Genomic DNA, 19,135 nt, shown 5'->3' with positions numbered 1-19,135 from the left:
CAAGTTTACTTTGACCAAGTTGCAAAGAATTGTTGGGGTGACACATGACTTGCTTTATTAAACTTCTCTGAACAGACAGGGAAAGAGATGCAATTCAATCATCCAAAGCAACACTGGGTGCTTAAGAAAAGGTCAACATGCTGAGTATACATAATGGAATAAATTATATAGTAAAGCATGAAATTCCCTATTAAAGCATAAAGCATGTGACTAAGAACTAATCAAATCCTTACACAATTCCACAGGTGCTGAGCCGGAGAACGTAAGGACATGCTAAATTCCAGCCAGTGGTCAGGGAGGTGGGGAGTATGGTCTTGACGTGATACAGGCCCTAATCTGAAGTCATCCTCTTGTGAAGATCCTGGGCATGTCCATGAACTAACAAATTTGTTATAGTGGCGATACCATCACGTCTAGTTAGTGACAGAGCCATTGGTTACATGTATGTAGATGAAATACGGTGAACACCGCAAAAAAACTATGGTAAAAACCAATGCCAGAATCGCTATTTTTTGGTCAACACCCCTCACAAAATATAGAATAAATAGTGATCAAAAAGTGGCATGTACCCAAAAATAGTACCAATAAAAACTACAACCCGTCCCGCAAAAACAAGCCCTTACGCAGCTTTTTTGACTGGAAAATAAAAAAGTTATGACTCTCAGAATATGGTGACATAAAATATTTATTATTTTAAAAAAAAAAGTTATTTTATTGTGCGAATGCTACAAAACATCAACTATTTATTGCGGTATTACCTTCTGTTTACCTTCTGTTTTACAAGCAGATACATTTAAATTTCGAAAAATGTTTTTCCACAAATAAATATTGAATTTATCCATCAAATTTTTTTACTAACACAAAGTCCAATATGTCATGAGAAAACAATTTTAGAATCGCTTGGATAGGTAAAAGCATTCCAAAGTTATTACCACATAAAATGACACGTCAGATTTGAAAAAATCGTCTGTATCCACAAGGCCACAACAGGCTGTGTCCTGAAGGGGTTAATAGGTAGATGACAAGACTGCAGTAACTGATCTGCTGTTCGTAACACCATACTACAGAGTTGTTCAAGACCAAAAGTTTTAATATTGGTGGAGATATTGCTGTGTAATACTGGTACATTGGACAAACTAACATAATATAAAAAATTGCCAGTAAGGGCAAAAGAAGTGTCCTGCACTTCTTTTGACGAGCCGTCATTTTACGCGTCGTATTTTGACAACGACGCGTAAAATTAAGGCTCGTGAGAACAGAACATCGTAATTCCAATTGAAAGCAAAGGGCAGATGTTTGTAGGCGTAATGGAGTCGTTTTTTCAGGCGTAATTTGAGGCATAAAACGCCCGAAATACTTCCGAAAACACTGCGTGTGAACATACCCTTACACTTATTTCACTTAAATAGCAGCTATGGGGTACTACATTTACATTGCAGTTGTGATAGAAACTTCCTTTTGGCAAACTCAGCTGCTTGCTGGTAGTGTGAAAGTCATACAAAGGTTTCCTTCTAAATAGGTGTGTTCTTCATAAGAAAATTGTGGTTACTAATGCCCTAAAAATTATGACCTAAGTAACAAAAGTGAGAACATAAACTCACTTTTGATTTTTTTTATTATTATTAAATCAATGCTTCATGTGTTTCTAAACATTTTTTTGAATTTACGTTCATAAAAAAAATGTTTTTAGATTTTCCGATACAGCTTCTATGCACTATATACATAGAAGCTGTATCGTTCACTATAAGGCTGGATTCACACGAGGTCATTACGTCCGTAATTGACGGACGTATTTCGGCTGCAAGTCCCGGACCAAACACAGTGCAGGCAGCCAGGCTCCTAGCATCATAGTTATGTACGATGCTAGGAGTCTCTGCCTCGCTGCCGGACAACTGTCCCATACTGAAAACATGATTACTGTCAATACATGTAACAACCGTTAAGAACAGATCTGTGGCATGGGGATTTGCAAGGGAACTACTAGTTCCCTTGCTGGCTATCGGCGGCTCGATGACACACACTCACCGATTCACCAAAGCAGCGCCGACTTCTCCTGGTTTGGAGGCTAGACTCACAGGTTCTGCAAAGGCGGCGCGATCACGTCACCACCTTCGCCGATCCCGCGAGACTAGCGACCAGACCAGGAGAAGTCGGCACTGCTTCGGTGAGTATGTGTCATCGCGTCTCCGCAGATCCCGTGAAGATGAGAGGCCTTACCTGAAGAAGACAGCGCTGCATCGGTGAGTATGTAGGACATTCATGTTGGGCTGTGTGGCATCATATATAGGGGGGCTGTGTGGCATCCACAGGGGGGCTGTGTGACATCTGCGGGGGGCTGTGTGGCATCTACAGGGGGGGCTGTGTGGCATCTACAGGGGGCTGTGTGGCATCTACTGGAGGACTGTGTGGCATCTACAGGGGGGCTGTGTGGCATCTACAGGGGGGCTGTGTGGCATCTACAGGGGGGCTGTGGCATCTACGGTGAGGCTGTGTGGCATCTATGGTGAGGCTGAGTGGCATCTACAGTGGGTCTGTGTGGCATATACAGGGAGGCTGTGTGGCATCATATACAGGGGGTCTGTGTGGCATATACAGGGAGGCTGTGTGGCATATACAGGGAGGTGTGATTCATCATATATAGGGAGGTGTGTCGCATATACAGGGAGTCTGTGTGGCATCATATACGTAGAGGCTGTGTGGCATCATTTACAGGGAGGCTGTGTGGCAACATATACAGGGAGGCTGTGTGGCATCATACACAGGGTGGTGTGTGGCATCATATACAGGGAGGTGTGTGGCATCATATACAGGGAGGTGTGTGGCATCATATACAGGGAGGCTGTGTGGCATCATTGGCATCATATACGGGGAGGCTGTGTGGCATCATCTACTGGGAGGCTATGTGACATCATCTACAGGGAGGCTGTGTGGCATCATCTACAGGGAGGTGTGTGGCATCATCTACAGGGAGACTGTGTGGCATCATCTACAGGGAGGTGTGTGGCATCATATACAGGGAGGTGTCTGGCATCATATACAGGGAGGTGTGTGGCATATACAGGGAGGTGTGTGGCATCATATACAGGGAGGCTGTAAATAGTGTCTAGGTGAACATGTGACCTTCCTTTGGGTGTTTTCAGCGGGTTGGGACAAAAAAAGCCTGACCAATGAAATTCATCCGTTTTTTTAACGACGGTGAAAAACTTATGCGAAACGGATGTCAAACGGCCATTAAAAATGGACAGACGAACTGGAAATGGGCGAAAATTTAGAGACACACTGATGCAAAACGGCCATGAAAAACTGACAGTTGATCAATTTTTCATGGACATTTTTTTTCACTGTCGTGTGAATGTAGCCTTAAGGCCTGATTTAGTCATTCCAAAATGTGAATAACCTTTTTCAACCGTTCTTTAGTTGATTTAATTTTGTGCTTTGGGTTATTGTCTTGTTGCTTTACCAAGGTCTTTTCAGCTTGAGGTCAAAGTGACGCAAATTTTCTATTCAAAATGAGGCAGAATTCTGGCATACATGCCCTGTGCCACATATATTTACTAGCTTAGACACTTTTTCAACAGGCTGGACGAGACGTGACTAAGGGCCTATTCACATCAGCGTTACTTTCTGTTCAGGGGTTCCGTCTGAGCCTTCCTTCGGGGGAACCCCTCAACGAAAAGGCAAACGGAAACCTTAGCTTCAGTTTGCATCACCATAGACCTCAATGGTGACATGACGGAAACTTTTCTAATGGTTTCCGTTTGTCACAGGGTTCCATTGTCTTTGACGGAATCAATAGCGCAGTCGACTTTGCTATTGATTCCGTCAAAACAATGGAACCCTGTCACAAAGGTGACAAACGGAAACCATTAACAGAGTTTCAATGGTGATGCAAACGGAAGCTAAGGTTTCCGTTTGCCTTTCTGTTGAAGGGTTACTCTGACGGAAAGCTCAGACGGAAAACCTCAACGGAAAGCAACGCTGATGTGCACACAGATTTAGCGGGAAATTGGCGTGACCTAGTAAAAAAAGTTAGCGTGGCTTAAAATATGACCCGTGCACCAAAAACGTGCCAAAATTTTGTTGCAAAAATTGTCATAAACTATGCAAACTAAAAGGTCATATTAAGAAAAGAAAAGTGTCTACTATGTCTAGCAAGATGTGCCAAGTTTATTGTGTTGCATGTAGCACATTTCCTGACTGCTTTGTCGAAGTTTACACTGTCTAAAACGTAGACAATATTAGTAAATCTGCCCCATTGTTCTCTAAATGATCGCAAGGTGTCCAGGACCTGAAGCAGCAAAGCAGCCCCAAACACTGATGCTCACTCCACCATGCTTCATAGTTAGGATAAGGTTTTGGTGTTGGTTGCAGTTCTTTTTCCTCCAAACATAGCGTTATGCATTTGTGCTAAAAAGTTCCACTTTTGTCTCTTCTGTCCATAGAACATTTTCCCAGAACCATTGTGGAAAATCCAGGTGTTCTCGGGCAAACTTGAAACTTGCCCAATGTTTTTTTTGGACAGCAACAGCTACCTTCGTGATATCCTTCCATGATCACCATTTTAGCTCACTGTTTTTCTAAGACTCGACACATTAACAGAGGTTTTTGCAGTATTTTGCTGTTAACTTTGGGTTCTTTCCCACCTCTTTCAGGATTGTCCGTTGTTCTCCTGGAGTGATCTTACACGTCACTCACTTCTAGGGAGAATAGCAACAGTCCTGAATTGTCTCCATCTGTAGACAATTTGTCTAACCGCGGATTGATGTACACCCAGGTCTTTAGCAATGATTTTGTGGCCTTTTCCAGCTTCATGCATCTAACTTTTGAAATTTGTTTGCCTCAAGACATGGTTCATACTAACCAATCTTTCTTGAAAATAACAGATTTGTCAGTAACCAGACTTTGTGTGCCTTTATTTAATGGGCAAAGTACCTGTGAAATCCATACTTCCAACCTCATCTGCTTAATTGAAACACCTAAGACATTAAAAAAGAGTTGCACTGTAGATCTTTTTTTGTGTTATTAGTTTAGTTAGATTGTTTGCTATTAATTATCAATGCAGAAATCCAAGTGTTGTTCTTACTTTTACTTGCAACTATATAACGCGAACATAAGCCAAGGGTTTCTGAAGGTTATAATCACTCACATGAATCCGGAAGATGAATATTATAATGCATTTGGAAACACATTTTTATAGCAATGGATTTACTCTGTCAACACTGTGCAAGATTCAAGAGTTGCTCCTCATAGCATCTCTGCCATATTTCCAAGCCAATATATATATATATATATATATATATATATACATTATAATAATGCATCTGCACAGAAAGCACTCTGTGTCCTGAGACGTCAGATACAGCTTTGCTATACATCAGATGCAAATGACTCCCATTATTTTACTATACAAAGCCTTTGTGTGCTTAATAACACACAGTTAAATTGTTTTAAAAGCCCTTTGTACTATTTCCCTATGATGCACTTAAAATGTTCAATGTTATCCAAACCACAGGCTCCTTGGTTCCTAGAAAAAAGGGTAAAAGGAGAAATATAAAAATAACACTAGATGCATTGCAGTTAACTGGTGTTACCTGGCAGTAAGTGTCAGACACTGTGCAAGTAGCTTAAACTCTGTTTATGTAAACCTAGACTGAACTGACAAAATTATGATCTTTTTCTGTAAAAGTGACAGGATTTACAGCTGAACATTATGGGAGTAGTAAGGTTTTTTTGGTCTTAAGTTCTATAACTGTAAAGCTTGGAAATTATGACTTTGAACAGCATGTGGGTCAATGAACCAAACCACAAGAACTTTAGTAAGAGCTCTTTGACCTGCCAAGAAAAATGTCCACTTCAACTGAAAGGTTTGGTTCTGTTGACAGCAGATTTTCCATAGCGTTACAATAGTTATATGGAAAGAGACAATATACATAGTCTAACCTTCCTTATTATTATTATAGTGTGTCCTTTTAGTATCAAATTCACATTCATTTAAATCAAAATCTTAGTAGCGCACAAATATTTGACCCTAACAAAGGAAATTATCTGTTTATGTAACCAACTAAAGACCTAGTTTCAGATGGAAAGATTGTGACGTACAGTGCCTTGAAAAATATTCCCCACCCACTTGGTATTTTTCCTATTTTGTGGCATTAAAACCTGGAATTAAAAAGGATTTTAACCCCTTCAGGACGGAGGCATTTTTTTATTTTTCATTTTAATTTTTCACTCCCCACCTTCCAAGAGCCATAATTTTTTTTATTTTTTTTTGTCAAAAGAGCGGTGTGAGGGCTTTTTTTGACTTTTTTTTTATTTTTTACATTACTTTAGAGGAAAAATGGGAAAAGGGTTCAACTTTTAATATAGTTTTTTTCAGTACTAAAAATGTAATTTCACTTTTGTTGGCACAGTTTATTAGCCCCCCCCCCCCCTAGGCCACAGGCAGGGCTTAACAGAGGCAGAGTGAAGGCAGTCCTGGGGCCTTCATTAGGCCCCAGCGCGGCCATAACAACCGTGGTCACCCCGATCTCATTGCATGGGGGTGGCGAGCAGTCGGCGGGGGCCGCCCCCACCCCTTTTCAACGACTCAGATGCTGCGGTTGCAATTAACTGCAGCATTTGAGGTGTTAAACAGCCAGTAACAGCGAGATTGCTGTTCCTGGCTGTTAGTCCTGGGTGTCAGCTGTAAAACATAGCTAACACCCGCTGCATATGGAGCGTGTTCAGCGCGTGAGCACGCTCCAAACATCACCCCCCCACAGTATGAGGTAATGGCAGGTGCGGGTGCACGAAGGTGTTAAACTTGATTCTATGTAATGTACCTGACAAAATAATCAAATTTGTTACATTGGAATGAAAAAAAATTGGCATTGTTTAAAGAAAAAAAGAAAAAACTGAAAGTTGTGAGTACATATGTATTTAACCCCTTTGCCATGAAACCCCTAAATAATCACATAATAGTCACATAAATAGTCACAGAATTAGTCCCTGTTGTCACTATAAATCCACCTGTTCTGAAAGGCCCCTGAGTCTGTAACACTTAAGGAAGCACCATGAAGACTGAGGAGCTCTCTAAACAGATCAGAGACAAATTTGTGGAGAAGTATAGATCAGGGTTGGCTATGAAAAAATATTCCAAACTTTGAACATCCCAAGAAACACCATTAAATCCATTATAACCAAATGTAAAAAATATGGCACAACTACAAACTGACTAGAGAAGGCCGCCCACCATAACTCACAGACCGGGCAAGGTGGGCATTAATTAGAGATTGAACAAACGCAAGGAAGAAGGTTCCCTGGTCAGATGAGATTCAAATGTAACTTTTTGGGCATCATGGGTAACACTACATGTGGCATACACCCAACATTTTCCATCATCCAAAAACACCATTCCCCCAGTGAAGCATGGTGGGGGCAGCATCATGCTGTGGGGATGCTTTTCATCAGCAGGGACTGGAAAACTGGTCGGTATTGAAGGGAAGAAGGATGGCAATAAATGCAGGACAATTCTTGTGAAAAACCTGTTTCTGTCCGCCAGAGATTTTAGTTTGGAACAGAGGTTCACCTTCCAGGAAAACAAAGACCCTAAATATACTGCTAAAGCGACACTGTAATGGTTTAAGGGGAAACATTTAAATGTCTTGGAATAGCCTAGTCAAAGCCCAGACCTCAATCTAATTGAGAATCTGTGGCATTACTTGAAGACTGCTGTACACCAACGCAACCCATCTAACTTGTAGTAGTTGGAGCAGTTTTGCCTGGAAGAATTGGCAAAAATCCCTGTGTCTAGCTGTGCTAAGCTAATAGAGACATACCCCAAGTGACTGGCAACTGTAATTGCAGCAAAAGGTGGCCCACAAAGCATTGACCTGTAGGAGGGATTTTATGCACCTAAAAAAATATTTTGCACCTTCAAAGAGGAAGGCATGTTGTGTAAATCATATGATACAAACCCCCAAAAAGCCATTTTCATTTCAGGTTGTAATGCAACAAAACAGGAAAAACACCAAGGGGAATTTCGCAGGGCACTGTATGTGAAGTAATTCCTAATGCTAATGTGCAGGGTCAGCTTCAGCACCAGACAATCCCAGGCAGATGCCAGTGCCCACTGGGCTTGGGGGTCATGAAAATCTTGGCAAATGAGCCGAGGCTGGGGCAGAGTGCCCACTGGAATTGTAAGTTAATATCCATTTATTTATTTTCTTAAAGTTTTAGAATTACCTTGGTTCTAACCAGGGATGTCAATCTAAAAAAAATAGTAGCAGGGCTACAGTGTCTGAAGCAGCGGATGATGAGCTAGCAGCGGAGATGGATCTATGAGTAAGGGGCATATTGTGGGTGTGGTCATGAAAATAAAGTTTGTGGTTAGGTAAATAGAGACTGTGGTAAGGTATTGCATAATTTCTATGCTGCGTGTTCATGCAAAAAAATTTACAGAAATTGAGCTATTGGTTGCAAACAGGTTTAACCAGGTTATTACAGGGGTATCATGGTGCCAGTACACGCCAAGGCAGTCATTTAAAAGCTATTTTACAGCAGCAATGATTCAGGAGACAGTTACACGAGAGCACAACTTGTAAAAAAGAAATTAGCATGGATATTTGGGAAAAAATAAACAGGACAGGAGTTTGGAGATGTAAGGAACTTGGAGGAGATAGCAAAGAATGAGTTTGCAGGAGGATTTGAGATGGAGAAGGATTTGAGATGGATTTTAGGCAGAAGCAAATTGATAGTGGGGGAGGGAGTCAGGAATAGGGAGAGGAGAGACTGGAGGAAAACTGAAAAGAAAAAGCAAATCATAATAGTCCCAAACAGATAATTCAGCAGACGGTAATAGTACCCCAAACAGTCAAAGTGCCCTTCTTTTTGCCTCATATTGAAATAGTGCCCGCAACTCAGTAATAGCACCTCTTTAAAGTCTCTTTACAGTAATAATGTTACTTTACTGACCCTACACATTAATAGTGCCCCCATACTGTTCCTACACAATAATAATGCCCCCTTACTGACCCTACACTGTAAAAGTGCCCCCTTGGTGCCCCTCTTAACTTAGTAAAAGTACCTCCTTACTGCCCCCCTATTTAGAAAAAGTGCCCCCTTAGTGCCCTACACATAGTAATAGCATCCCCTAAGTAAGCTCAATAACTGCAAATGTTTCTAATTTAGTACCCAACATACTAAACATACTAAACTAAGCCCCAACATAATTAAAGTGTCCCTTATGTGCCCCCCACCTAGTAATAGTATGCCCTAGGTACCGCACAACACAGTAAAAGTGACAATTTAGGGCCGCACGTAGTAATAGTGCCCCTTTTCAGGTTAATCAGCCTGTAAGGGGAATGGCAGGTTGGAGCATGGGCAGAGAAACAGGTAACCCTATATTGATTTTTTTGTCCTTGTCCGGCCTGTTATTGCTATGTGTTCCTTGTCTTTCCTTTCCCCTTTCATGTGTATCTGTGTTCCCCAAGTTTCCTTCTTAAGTCTGTCTCTGTGTGTGTCTTTTATTTCTTCACCTCTTCTGACTTATCCCTGTCTTCCCCCCCCCTTTATTTTGTATTGTCCTATATGCTACTTCTTCTTCTCATGGCTCTGCTTGGTGGGCCGAGAGCCCAGAGCATTGCCGGTTGCTAGGAAATTAGGTTTCCTAGTGGCCGGCTGGAGGGACCTAGGGTCAGTGTTGGCTTAATCGGAGCCTGACGCTGTTTGCGTGGGGATGTGGGCATTGTGGCGCTGATAGGAGGGGAGGGAGAACATAGTACTCACATTTTTCGCTACAGTATTCTACTGTATCTGCGTCCTAAGTTGAAAGTGGCAAGGCATAGGGGGCATCTTTAAAGAGCACATTGCCAGCCAAAAAAATTGCCTGGTAGATACCCCTGGTTCTAATCTTGTTTACTCTAGATTTATTTCATTGATCTGTCCCTATTCTGTCAATATGGTAAAAAGTCTATTCTGTTTCTTCCTGCTTCACCCATTTTCCGCTCCTAAAGTAGTCGGACAGTAATCTCCGGACACCTGAATGACAAATGTGGCTAGTTATGCAGTGATATAAATGTGAATTATTGTCGCATGATTAGGCATGGTTATCATCTACAACTCACGGATAGGGATGACAACTTGTAAGATTTGGTACCGAGAATAAATCATAGACCATAATATTTCAACCAATATCTTTAATGTGCTCGATAGTATTTGTATTTACAGTGGCACAAAAAGCACAGTGGTTCAATTTTCAAAGGGCATAATAAGCTTTGAGGTTGTAGTTTACTCCAGCTGGTGCTGTTGCTTGTAGGCTTCAGGTCACTCTGGAGGGCAAGGGTGCTTAAAACTTCTGGAACCTTACAGATACATCCTTTCATAGCAAACAACTGTATAATAGAGTACTACTATTACTGCACACAACCCAATTTCACACTATCTTGGTGGTTACAGCACATAAAGCGGCACAATATACAAATCGTTACAAAATGCCTAACCATGTCAAACTTTTAATCATTCAGAAATATCTCTTTCCACCTCTCTATTTGTTGTCAGAGACCGCACCCAGGCTTTGTTACTTAACACAGCATTACAACTCTTTCTGCCTGTCAGATATCTGTCTCTTTCAGTCTCCGCGCTTAGGACATTTTCTCTTGATCAAGGGCCCTGTCCCTCCCTATAGAACTGTTCTTGCATTTCAAGGGTTGCAGTCTACTAGGGATTTGACCTGATCCACGGTTCAATGCATATCAAAGCCGCCTTCTGCCTTCTTGCCAATGCTCAGTGTCACCCTGCCACTGCTCCCTGACTTTCAAGCGTAAAGTGTCTTAGGGGCACTGTCTCTCAACACTCCTCACTCATTCACACCACACAGGTACTTACATCTAACGATCTCTAGACTCTGCCTCAGGTCTCCTCCTGTACTCCGAGTCACTACGGGATACAGGTAGCCTACTCTTTAGGGCCCTAACTCTAGATGGTTCCTAAACTCTACCTCTTTTACTTCCACCAACCCTATCCTCAAGGAGCCCAAATGGTGCAGTTTAAAACACAGCACAATACCACACAACATGCACAGCTTACACACAGCACACTCCACACACGCAGCACACGCACGAGGCTGTAACATCACAACACAGATAAACACATTTAGTATGCTACTCACATTACAGCCCACTATTCACATAGTTGTCCTCTCCCTGCTCTATCAGCTCCTATCATCTCCCTCGTGTCTCACAGGGGGTTGAGTTAGCACCTCCTTCAACTGCTTCATCTCTGCCATGCAGGGGTGGGATCCTGAAACGGTTGTTAAAATTACAGCCGGTTATGCGTAACTGAGATGAAGCGGGAACCCGGAACCGGTCCCCTGCAATCAATTGTATTTGCATCCTTAGGACGTGGATACAATTGATTCGGCTAGCGCTATCCTGGCGAGGCACAGAATGACACACCAATCTGCACTTTCGCCTTGAAGCAGTCGGCGTGATGATGTCATCAAACCGCTGTGTGGTTCCGCTGTATGAGGCGTCGCTGGAGGACGGCGCAGGAACGGGGACAGATAAGCATAAAATGTTTTTGGTTTTTTTCTTTTACAGTGGGCAGTGTTAGGGGGGCTATCTACAGGGGACTAGATAGGTGGCCCTATCTACGGGGGACTATATAGGGGGCCCTATCTACAGGGGATGCTACAGGGGACCCTACCTACAGGGGATGATACAAAGGCCCCTATCTACAAGGGACTAAATAGGAGGCCCTATCTACAGGGGACTTTATAGGGGGCCCTATTTACTGGGACTATATAAGGGGCCCTATCTACAGGGGACTGTATAGGGGGCCTATCTACAGGGGACTATATGGGGGCCCTATCTACAGGGGGCACTACAGGGGGCACTATCTGCAGGGGACTATATTGGGACACTATCTACAGGGGACTATATACTTTTCTCACAGTACAACCGGATGGCACAAATTCCACTTTATCAACCCTCTTTCCCACAACTTCGATTAGGGTCAAGGTACTCAGCTGGCCCGAGGACTTACATGCCTCTGGCTGGTCTAGTGGTTGAGTCTCTGGATAATAGCTAATGGGGTGAAATCATAAACTAAAGGGAGAATTGAAAGTACGGTTGCTATGGGCAAAGACAAATGTAAAGTCTCTTTAAAGGTATCTTGAAGGGTATATAGAAGATGATAACCACAGCATGGTCAGGCAGTCCAGAAGTATTCAACTTAAGTTAGACAGGGTCAGATGCAGTACCAGGTGTGAAGAGTAAATCGTAATCAGATTAACCATTGTTAGTAATAGTAATGTAGCAGAGCCAGGTATGTGGTACAGAAATGGGTAGTTCGGGAGAACTGTAACACATGAGCTTATATAGGGAATTACACGTAATACCTCACCCTTAAGCAAGTGTGCTGTAATTTTAAATATGGTGCCTAGTCCACTGATTGGACAAACGGCTACTCTGCATGTGCTCCACCCTGCATCCCTGACAGCCCTGCCACAAGACTTTGCGGTGGCTGGAGGAGCTAACAGACAATAGTGGATCGCGTGGAGTTGATGTAATATCACGCCACCTTTGCACCTTTGAAATGACAGGTAACACCTGAGAACTTTTTCCCAAATTTCATTAGAGGTCTTAACAGTCATTATGGTGTAAAGAAATTGGAAAAAGACATTGTAAAAAGGGTTAAAATGAATGTCTTTATTTTTAGGTGACTTAAATGGGTTGTCTTATCTGGACACCTTCATACGGCCAATCATTTCGACTGCAAAGGAAATTTCATTTGAATAGACGCCCATGTAACAATGGCCATTTGGACTCCCCACTCTTGCTCATAACTGGGGTGTTATGCTAGGGACCCCCCTCTATGACATCCATATGCCATAATAGGGCTTATGTAAAGGGTTTGGCCAGATATTATACACTGTGTTATGCCTAGTAAACGGCCTGAGAAGGTGGAGCATGACATAAAGATTCTCTCCTTGGTGTTTTTTTGAATACATGTGTCATGCTCCGCCTCCTTAGGCCCTGCTGTTGCCATTTTTCTGGCTTTTATGTTGTTTATATATTATATTTATTGTTTGTTTGGTTACCCTGGGATATAAAACAGCTCTGCCATGGCCTTTGAATTGGATACAGCTGTATCTAGAGTGCAGCTTTGTGTCATATTAGAAAGGAAAAAAAAAGAAAGAAGACAAAGACAGGTGTTCCTAGTCAGGATAAAGCAGTGTTCTAAAACACTTATATGGAATTTCCCTAGAGTGGTGTGACACTTGTGTCTTTATCCAATGTCTTATATTTAAAGGGGAACTCAAGTCAAAATTATTTTCTGATACATCATAAATAAATGTAAGAATACCACATTTGTGATGTCTGTGATCCTGGAACATTACTGAAAGGACTCCGCATAGAGCATAAACTCCTTAGCCTGTCATTAATTAGAATGGACTTGCTCGGAATATTTTGTAAGGTTTTTAGTAACAGAAGTGTATGAACAGTGCCACAGCAATTTTAAGGGGTTAAAGGCTGTATGTGCTAAAATAATAAATAATCATTTACTCATCTTTCAAATCCTCTGCCACTCCGATACCGAATGATCTGCAATCACCCACTGGCCTCTGTTTACAACACCGCAGCGATGACTTGTTGTCCCTACATATGACTGCAACGGCCAATCACTGGCTGCAGTGGAGACGTCAATAAGATGGATACATCACTGCTTTGGCCAGTGTAGAAAGGTTCTACACTGCGGATGAGATGGTGTGAAATAGCCAAGAACTCCTGTAATTCCCATTCTCTTTTGAATTTGTGAAAGTTCCCAGCAGAGCATAAAAAAACCTCACAATCTTTATCTTATACAATGCATAAGTGAACTTAACGGGGGGGGGGGGTAATTTTTAGGGCCTTCTTAATATTTTCTAGCCACTAATTCCTTAAATACACAGCCCTGATGGAGTCTAACAAGTCTCTCATTGTTAGGACCAAACACCTAGATACATACATACACACACATAGTTATACAAGTAAAGGAATACAAATGCCCTATTACTTATAATTTTTTTGTTCAATGAAAGGCAAAACAAACGTACCTGAGCAACGAAGAACAATTTTGCTTCTTGGGGTAGGCATTCTTATTCATAGTGAAAAGACAACAATGTAGTCGAATAGTCCTCTTTACTGTTCATCTCCTTGAGAATAGAAGAATAAATTTCACATCAGTATAGTTTATTCTTTACATGTAAAGAAATAAGCGAGGTCACAAATAAAGAGAAGTTACAGATTTTTTAATTATATTAGTACACAGAATATAGAAAAGATGATATTATGTAGCTCTATTCTTACTTTGCATCTAAGCCATCATAATTAAAATTGTGTAGACCAATGTTTTTTAATATTTCTAAGCCAAGTATCCAGTATTCAAATTAATACATCAAAGTCCCCCCAAGTCAATGGTCATACACTTTGCTACACATTAAAGAATGTCAGTGCGAATACCCACTGGGGTACACATACCACAGATTGAGAATCTAGGGTGTAGACAGTCTCTGTAAAGTAAATAATTACACTATGCTGCCTTTGTAAATTGGTAGGATGGATGAATGACTTGTGTTCACTAGAGACAGAAGTCAGTAAATCAGGCTGGGGGAATACATTATTACATGCATTTATTTTATTAGAATAAAAGCATGGCTATTGTACATTGTTGACTCTTAAGGATGTATGTCGAGACAAGGGTTTTTGCTTTATGCCTGAATCTTTTATTTTTTGCAAATTTCTATAAGGAATAATTTACAGAGGCATTTCCGAACTGGGACTATTTCCCATGTCTATGCTCTTGACAAGAAAACCGCTCCTCTCCTCAAAACGTGGGCTCTGGCAGAGAAGAGGATTTTACCCTTAAAATAAAAAAATCTAGTTTCAGAAGAACACGGTAAAGGCTTTGGCAACTAAAGTGTCTTTCCACGAGCCGAGGAGGGGGTGAGAGGCAAAGACCTAGATTTTTTTCCTTTTTACATGCTGATTGAAATTCCAGAATTTTCCAGCCCTGCTTAACTGTGTATTGTGGTCTGTACCGGACACATCAGGGGCTTTGAGCGCATTTCCGTGTTTTTGAGCTTTGTCTTTGAGGTCATTCCCAAGAACTAAATAAGAAAAAGTAGAATTACTACATATGGATTTACTATAGTTTTATTTGTGATTTCAATTTACTACAAAGTGATATGAAATGTACAGGTGAATTATTTTTTAGAATGTGCCTTGGTCAATATCTATCAAATTGCAATAAATGTTAATAAAAGTAATATTATCAGACTCTCCAAGTATACCAATTGTGGCAGGAAAGTACTACGTTTCCTTGTTTTTTTCCTGCCAGAATACTCTGGTTTGATTGTTTCTTCTTTTTTAAAACCAGCGACAGATTCCTGAATGAAAAGATAAAGAAAGAGATGAAGATTTGCAAGTGTATGTCGTGATATCAAACCTCCTAGTGTAGCTGTCTCAGCTGGCATCTAATGATAGTGTGTGGCTGGGACTATTTGAGAAACCTATCTGTGGAAGGCATTTATGGGGGCACATGTGATAGGCTCGAAAATGGACATATGTGGCAGGCACTAAAGAGGGTCTAATGGAGGCATCTTTAGCTGGCATACACTGTTATAAGAGCCTATGAGGTTTTCTTTTAGGAACTTTTAGGCCAATATAAAATGGTAATGGTACATATTTGAGTGACAGTACATAAGAAGTTGCTGGGTGACTTTCATCAATGTTTCACTAAGGGTGTAAGGTGGAGGGGTAAGTGTTAATCCAAACAAAGCAACTGGGAATTTCTGATAATCAGTTGGTACTAACCAGTACATTGCTGATGTGTTTTTTTTTTCCTCTTAAATAATAACTGCACTGGCACACTGGTTCTAAGTATCAAGGGCACACCTTCATTGTTCTAATGATCAAAGAATTGTAGAGTGAAATATAGCTGTAAAGCGGGGGACTATAAAGTGAGAGATTACTGTGTAGTAGGGTCATTTGCAAAATGGTCATCTCATGATTATTATTAAACTAGAGGAACACCAAGGAACACTTTCCCGAATAGAAACTGCAAGGGGAAACAATTTAATTTTCCTTAGCTATAGAGTCAGGAAAAATGTGTTTTGTGAAAGGTCCATTCAACTATTTATACAGAGAATTTGGAATGGGAGAAAAAAAGGAAATATTACTTGGCAATAATTTGTGGGTAATGGCTTAAATTACAAACTGAGGTTTTACCACTATTAGGACCACCCTCATTCAATACTGAATCTGTATGAAAGGCTGAGGCTTCAGATTTCAACATTAATATAATTTACTACGGTTGAGGACACAGATAATTAATTTGATTTGAACATTCCTAATATATGCCTCTTTGGCAGTGATTCCAAACCAGGGTTAACTGGAATCCTGGGGTTGCTCGAAAACAGCAGCAAGCCATTTAACTTTTGCAGTAGGGATGGCAAACTGATGTCAGTCTGTCCTAAGATGCTTGTCATAGGGACAGGCAGAGCAGGCAACAAATCTCAGGCAGAATGCAGAGTAATAGACTGCTTTACCAGCCCCTATACCAAGGTTCTTTTAGGTAAAAATGTGAATGGGGGTCCTCTGGTAGTGAAAAAAAAAATTTCAGAGGATTCCTCCATGCTAATAAAGTTGGGAATCCCTGCTCTATGGTAATGAATAAAATTAATCATCCCATTTAAATAATAGGAAATATTATCAGTAATGCAATATTCTTGTCAGATTATTGGTATCATTAATGACATTGGTATTTACTATGCAAACAATGCTTATTTTCCATAATATTTTATAAGAAAATCATTTTGGTCACAGCAAACAAAATCTGTGTAATGTTTAGTGAATTTTTTTATCAAAATCACAAAAACAAAACAAACATTTCCTTTCTTTTTTTCATTGACAGATTTAATTGCAGTTCGGACAGGGCAAGTGATATTGAATATACTGTGACAAGACCAGGTAGGACTATAAGTTCTCTAAATGTGGATATTTAAAAATCTCTTCCTTCCTGTTTGCACTATAGCTTTGTCAACTATTTGTCAACTATTGCAGATTGAGAAAAAATTGTTACACCCTATTACGTAGTATACTAAAACAGTACTTGTCACCAGACTTGTCAGATAAAGATACTACTGTACAAAACACAAACACACAAGTTACTCCCTTTACAAAATAAGTTTTTCCTTTCAATGGGCAAGAGGAGATTTTGGGAATTCAAGTGGCACAAAGCGGAGCGGAAGAATTGATGTTCTTTAAACAGTGCCTTTTTCTGTTGATGGCACCATGGAGAGCAGCTGTCATTGCTTTCCGCATTCCTGCTCTCCTCTTTTACTCCAATCATTCCTGCTCGCAATAAATGTATAACCGGGAATTACTGTAAACGAAATACGTTAATATACCAATAAATGTTACTGTGACCAATCTTGTTTTAGTCGTGGCAAGTTATTAACAGGCATTACCTTGACTTTATTGTACAAATATTTGATTGTGTAATAAGAAAAGTAAGCTGCATTGAGCATGAACTGGTCTATTAAGGCATGTCACGTTCAAAATGTGTTTTTTGCCACGCAGAGCTGAATGAGCTGACTTGCCCAAGTTATTCATGTGTTAAGAAGCATCTTACAGTGTACCCCCTCTGTACAGCGAAACATAACCCACGAGGAGACTAGTCAACATGGGCAGGCATTCTTGTTGATGGTATCAAGGTGAAAAACTGATTACCGTATTTTTCGGACTATAAGACGCACCTGACTATAATTGTACTTATTAAGTGATTGTAGTAGTGTTCACTTAACTGATTGCCCTGCTTGTCTAAATAATTTACAATAGTGGCAGGACGTGATCCTTAATCTAAGACGTAACCTTTATTGGATTTGTTTAAAACGATACAAAAAAAATAAAAGCCCTGGTGTGAAAGTGTTTAAAATACAATTCTGACCAGAGTTAGAATCTCAGGACTGCATCCACTAGTGTCACTTTCTGTTTGTGTGCACTAGGGACCGACTAACATCTATACAATTCCCACACTAGCCTGGACCCTGATCACAAGTCCTCTTGTTTGTGTGGGAGTTGTAGTCCTTTCCTCTGTATATGTTGGAGGCTGCTGGTTTGCTCTGACAAGAGCGGCCTCCAGACTCACAGAGCTTCGATACTATTCTGGTAGATAGTCCCTATATTCATTTCACTGCTCCAACATGTTTCACCAGCCTCTTTTACTGGCTCTTCAGGGAGCAAACTGGCAGCATAACAGGACAGTTTTTATAATGGCAGTGGCAAAATTATCACAGCATTGCTTATGATATATACTCATAACCACGCCCCCTTCCCTATTCACGCTCCCCCCTGTATCCAATCAAGAGAAAGCTTGCGCTGCTAGGGAGCTTAGCGCTGCCTATTCTCTGATGTAAGAGGGGAGGGAGCTGAGCGTGTGAGATAGAGTAACCATGGGGACCAAACAGCGCATCCCCAAAGCTCAGTAAACAAAGGAGCTGTCAGATCTCCTGATCAGGAAACATTACAGCAGAGAGCATTGAAGAGAAATCTCACAAACCATTTATCCAGTGACCGCATGAGCGGACGCTGCATCATATAGGGACTGTAGTTAGATAGTATTAAACCAGTCTCCTAAAACTCACACATTATCGGGACATATTAGATTGCTATATGTGACACCCTGTGATACTTCACTTGTGTGGGTGACACTATCAGGTAGAATTGAATGCCGGTCTGTGGATCAACACAAAATAGAGTGGCTGCATTATCCTAATGATGCATAGGTCTGGACTCCTATTATCCTCCTACACTTCACAAAAAGCAGCCAAAACTGACATTCTCATTAAGTCCTGCTGGACTAACAGATTTCATCCTGTGAATCCATCTGCATTCTACCTGAAGAATCCTTTTATCCCAGTTACCCCCTGTACAAATTTCATAGAAGCAGGATTACCTCGATGTACCGTATAGACATGTCATGAGATTGGTGTATCTCTTTCATTTTGGATATCATTAAAGTGATCCCACATCCTGCATCTAAATTCACGCTTGGTTTCACCAACATAGTCCATCAGACACTCACATCTAGCCAGGTATACAACCCCGCTGGATTT

General features: G+C 41.0%; 1 protein-coding gene across 1 annotated transcript in view; it reads left to right on the top strand.

Annotated features, from left to right (window-relative positions):
* Positions 1-19,135, top strand: part of COL8A2 (collagen type VIII alpha 2 chain) — a 141,665-nt gene that overhangs the window by 36,368 nt on the left and 86,162 nt on the right. The window contains exon 2 of the mRNA XM_075850540.1: positions 16,933-16,988. The gene's annotated coding sequence lies outside the window, so the exon portion shown is untranslated. The remainder of the gene's footprint in view (positions 1-16,932; positions 16,989-19,135) is intronic.

The sequence above is a fragment of the Rhinoderma darwinii genome, chromosome 2 (genome assembly GCF_050947455.1).
Source record: "Rhinoderma darwinii isolate aRhiDar2 chromosome 2, aRhiDar2.hap1, whole genome shotgun sequence".
NCBI lineage: Eukaryota > Metazoa > Chordata > Amphibia > Anura > Rhinodermatidae > Rhinoderma > Rhinoderma darwinii.
Note: the sequence above shows the minus strand (reverse complement) of the source record. Positions and strands in the feature narration are given on the sequence as shown.